The following is a 5,312-nucleotide window of genomic DNA, read 5'->3' as shown; positions in this document are numbered from 1 at the left end:
CCCTGATTAATATTGGTGATTTTAACAACTGCTAGTAGTGCTAAAAATAAATAAATTATTATTATTATTGTAATAATGAATGTTGGTCTATTATATAATTTTTCTAAAGATATTGTTATTTCTTGATAATTGATTGAATTATCAATATTTATAGTTTCGGTGTTTTTGAAAAAGTCTATAAATATAGATATATCTAGAATAATTAATATTAATATGATAAATACTCACATTATTAATGTAATAATTATAGTGATTGATTTAGGCTGAAATATTTCGTTTGATGCAATTCTTGTAATGTAAATAAATAATACTAGTATACCACCAAGAAATGTTAAAAATAAAATATATGATAATCAATATCTTTCTATTATTGTTCCTGTTATTAATCCAACTAGGAAGGTTTGAAGGATAATAAAAAGCATTATTGATATTGGGTGTCTTAATTTAATAAAATTAATATTTATTACATTTGATAATGATATAATTATTATTTTGATCATTTCAGGGGTTAGTTTATTTAAAATACCGGTTTTGGGGACCGATGATGGAAGCTTTTCCACCTCTGAAGTTTTAAAAGTGGGGGCTGGACTTATTTCCGGTTTACAAGACTGGCGTTTTTTTTAAACTATTAAAACTAATGTTTATATTCTCTATTTTTACTTCTTTATTGATTTATTTTGCTGGTGTTTATGTTTTTTCTTCTAAACGTAAACATTTATTAATGGTTCTTTTGAGATTAGAATATATTGTTCTTTCTTTATTTATGTTAGTTATTGTTTTTCTTATTGAATTTGATTATGATTATTTTTTTCCTGTTATTTTTTTAGTTTTTTCTGTTTGTGAGGGTGCTTTAGGTCTTTCTATTTTAGTTTCAATAATTCGTTCTCATGGTAATGATTTTTTTAATTCTTTAGGTTTATCTTTATGTTAAAGTATTTATTTATAACTATTTTTTTGATCCCTCTTTGTTTATTAAATAATTGTTGATGGTTGGTTCATTCTTTAATGTTTCTGTCGGGTTTTGTTTTTATAATTTGTGTTTATTCATATGCTGATTTGAATATAATTAGATATTATTTTGGTATTGATTATTTTTCTTTTAGTTTAATTTTACTTTGTTTTTGGATTTGTTCTTTAATAATCACTGCTAGAGGTTCAGTTTATTTAAGTTCATATCATTCTAATTTTTTTGTTTTTATGGTTTTGATTTTAATAATTATGCTTTATTGTTCATTTGCTAGATTAAGTCTTCTTTCTTTTTATATTTTTTTTGAGGCTACATTAGTTCCTACTTTACTTTTAATTTTGGGTTGGGGTTATCAACCTGAGCGTTTGCAGGCTGGTGTTTATTTAATTTTTTATACTTTGGTTGCTAGATTACTTTTATTATTAGTTTTATTATTAGTTTTATGATTTTTCTAATACTTTATATTTTCCTTTATTGGTTGATTTTGGTTCTTATTATTTTATGTTTTATGTATTTATAATTTTGGCTTTTTTAGTTAAGATACCTATGTTTTTGGTTCATTTATGACTTCCTAAGGCTCATGTAGAGGCCCCTATTTCAGGTAGAATAATTCTTGCTGGTGTTTTATTAAAGTTAGGTGGTTATGGTATTTTTCGTGTTATAAAGGTTATTTCTTATTTGGGTTTAAAGTTTAATTATTTTTGATTGTCTTTAGGTTTATCTGGGGGTGTTATTGTAAGATTTATTTGTTTTCGTCAGGTTGATTTAAAGTCTTTAATTGCATATTATTCTGTTGCTCATATAAGAATGGTTATTGGTGGATTGATGACTATGAATTGATGAGGTTGTGTAGGTTCTCTTTCTCTAATGGTTGATCATGGTTTATGTTCTTCTGGTTTATTTTGTTTATCTAATATTATTTATGAACGTTTAGGTAGACGAAGATTATTAATTAACAAGGGTATAATTAATTTGATGCCAAGAATGGCTTTATGATGATTTCTTTTAAGATCATCAAATATGGCTGCTCCTCCTTCTTTAAATTTGGTAGGTGAAATTAGATTATTAAATAGAATTATATCTTGATCTTCTTTTAGATTCTTTGCTTTGATTTTTTTATCTTTTTTTAGAGCTGTTTATACTTTGTATATATATTCTTATTCTCAGCATGGGAATTATTATTCTGGTGTTTATACTTGTTCTCTTGGTTATTTTCGTGAATATCATCTTTTACTTTTACATTGATTGCCTTTAAATATTCTCTGTTTAAAGGGTGAATATTTCTTTGTTTAGTTTGTTTAAGTATTTTAATTAAAAATATTGTTTTGTGGAATCAATGATATGAAGTTTTTCATCTTAGGCCGTGAATTTATTTTCTATTTGTTCTTTGAGTTTTTTTTCTTTGTTTATTTCGAGAACTATAATTTTTATTTTAGGTATTTATTATTTAATAATTGATTATAGAGTTTTTGTTGAGTGAGAGCTTTTCAATTTAAATGGTTCTATAGTTGTTATAACTTTAATTTTGGATTGAATATCTCTTATTTTTATATCTTTTGTTATATATATTTCTTCTTTGGTTATTTATTATAGAGAGGATTATATATCTGGTGAAAAGAATATAAATCGTTTTATTATTATTGTTTTAATATTTATTCTTTCTATAGGTTTTTTAATTATTAGTCCTAATTTAATTAGAATTTTATTAGGTTGAGATGGTTTAGGTTTAGTTTCTTATTGTTTAGTTATTTATTATCAAAATGTAAAATCTTATAGTGCTGGTATATTAACTGCACTTTCTAATCGTATTGGTGATGTTGCTATTTTAATTTCTATTGCATGAATGTTAAATTTTGGTGGTTGAAATTATATTTATTATTATGATTTTATTTCTAATTCTTTTGAAATAAAGCTCATTACTATATTAATTGTTTTAGCAGCTATAACTAAGAGAGCTCAGATTCCTTTCTCTTCATGACTTCCTGCTGCTATAGCAGCTCCTACTCCTGTTTCTGCTTTAGTTCATTCTTCTACTCTTGTTACTGCTGGTGTTTATTTATTAATTCGTTTTAGACCAATATTGGATACTTATAATTGTGGTTGATTTTTACTTTTAATTGGTTGTATAACTATATTTATGGCTGGATTGGGCGCTAATTTTGAGTTTGATTTAAAGAAGATTATTGCTCTTTCTACTTTAAGACAACTTGGTTTAATAATAAGAATTTTGGCTATAGGTTATCCAAAGCTTGCATTTTTTCATTTATTGGCTCATGCTTTATTTAAGGCATTATTATTTATATGTGCAGGTTCAATAATTCATAATTTGAAGGATTCTCAGGATATTCGTTTTATAGGATCAATTGTTAATTTCATACCTTTAACTTCAGTTTGTTTTAATGTTTCTAGTTTATCTTTGTGTGGAATACCTTTTTTAGCGGGATTTTATTCAAAGGATTTAATTCTTGAGATGGTTTGTTTAAGATGAATTAATTGTTTAATTTTTTTTCTTTATTTTTTTTCTACTGGTTTAACTGCTTCTTATTCTTTTCGTTTGTTTTATTATTCAATATCTGGTGATAATAATTTTTATTCTAGATTTTCTTTTGATGATAAGGGTTATTATATTTCATTTGGAATAATTGGTCTATTGTTTGTTGCTGTTTTTGGTGGTAGTCTTTTATCTTGATTAATTTTTCCTATTCCTCATGTGATTGCTTTACCTTATTATTTAAAGTTTTTAACTATTACAGTTGTTATTTTAGGTGCTTATTTAGGTTATCTTATTTCTAATTTTGATTTTTCTCATAATTTATTTTCTTTAAGTATACTTTCTTTTGTTAGATTTGCTGGTTCTATATGATTTATACCTTTTCTTTCAACTAAGTTTATTAGATATATTCCTTTAAAAATAGGTTATTATTCATCTAAGTCATTTGATTATGGTTGAGGTGAATTACTTGGTGGTCAAGGTTTATATAGATTATTTATTTATTTAATTGGTTATATTCAAGGTTGATATGATTCTAATTTCATGATTTATCTTTTAACTTTTATTTTTTGAATATTTATTTTGGTAATATTGTTTTTCGTTTACTTAAATAGCTTATAATTAGAGCGTGACACTGAAGATGTTAAGGAAGTATTTTTACTTTTAAGTATTTATAAATATAGATATATTATTTTTACAGTGAAAATGTAATGTTTTATTTAAACTATATAAATTTTAGAAATGTTAACGGAGTTTAACCGCTAATATAAAAAGTTAGCAGCTTTCATATTGGCTTTACATTTCCTTAATTGGAACTATTATAGTTCAATTATATTATTAACAGTAATACGCCTCTTTTTGGCTTCAATTAATAAGAATAAGGGTAGTACATACCAATCTTCCAGGTCGAAACTGACTGCAATATTTCGCTTCTTATTCTATTTAAGGTTGATTGATAATATCAATACTTTTTGAATGCAACCCAAATGTTATATTTAACTACAACCCTTTATTCTGCTCATTGTAATGCTCCTTGGTTTCATTCATGGTATAGTCCTCCTAATAGAACTAGAATAAAAAATATTGTTGATACTGTTCAGATTATAATGTCTGAAGTTTTAAAAATAATTACAATTGGTAGAATTAGTGCAATTTCTACATCAAAAATTAAAAAGATTACTGCGATTAGGAAGAATCGTATTGAGAATGGTATTCGTGCTGATCTTTTTGGATCAAACCCACATTCAAATGGTGATCTTCTTTCTCGATCATTAATTAATTTTTTTGATAGTGTTGTTGCCAGGATTATAACAATTATTGGAATAATAAATCTAATGAAAACTCTTGTTGATAGAATTAGAATTGTTTTTCTTGATTTATATCAAGCTTTCTGATTGGAAGTCAAATGTACTATTTATACTAGAAAAACAATTATCTACCTCATCAATAAATAGAGATATATAAGAATAATCATACTACGTCTACGAAGTGTCAGTATCATGCTGCTGCTTCAAATCCAAAGTGATGTCTTGGTGAAAATTGATTTATTGAGTGTCGAAGTAGACATGTTGATAAAAAGATTGTTCCAATAATTACGTGTAAACCATGGAATCCTGTTGCAACAAAGAATGTTGATCCATAAACTGCATCTGCAATGGTAAAAGGTGCTTCTCAATATTCATATGCTTGAAGTATTGTAAAGTATAGTCCTAATAACACTGTGAAGAATAATCCTTGTAGTGCTTGAGTATGATTAGATTCCATTAAACTATGATGTGCTCATGTTACTGTTACTCCTGATGCTAAAAGAATAGCTGTATTAAGTAATGGAATTTGTATAGGGTTAAAGGGTTG

Source organism: Schistocerca gregaria, unplaced genomic scaffold (genome assembly GCF_023897955.1).
Source record: "Schistocerca gregaria isolate iqSchGreg1 unplaced genomic scaffold, iqSchGreg1.2 ptg000240l, whole genome shotgun sequence".
Lineage (NCBI taxonomy): Eukaryota > Metazoa > Arthropoda > Insecta > Orthoptera > Acrididae > Schistocerca > Schistocerca gregaria.
This window is presented reverse-complemented; position numbering follows the sequence as displayed.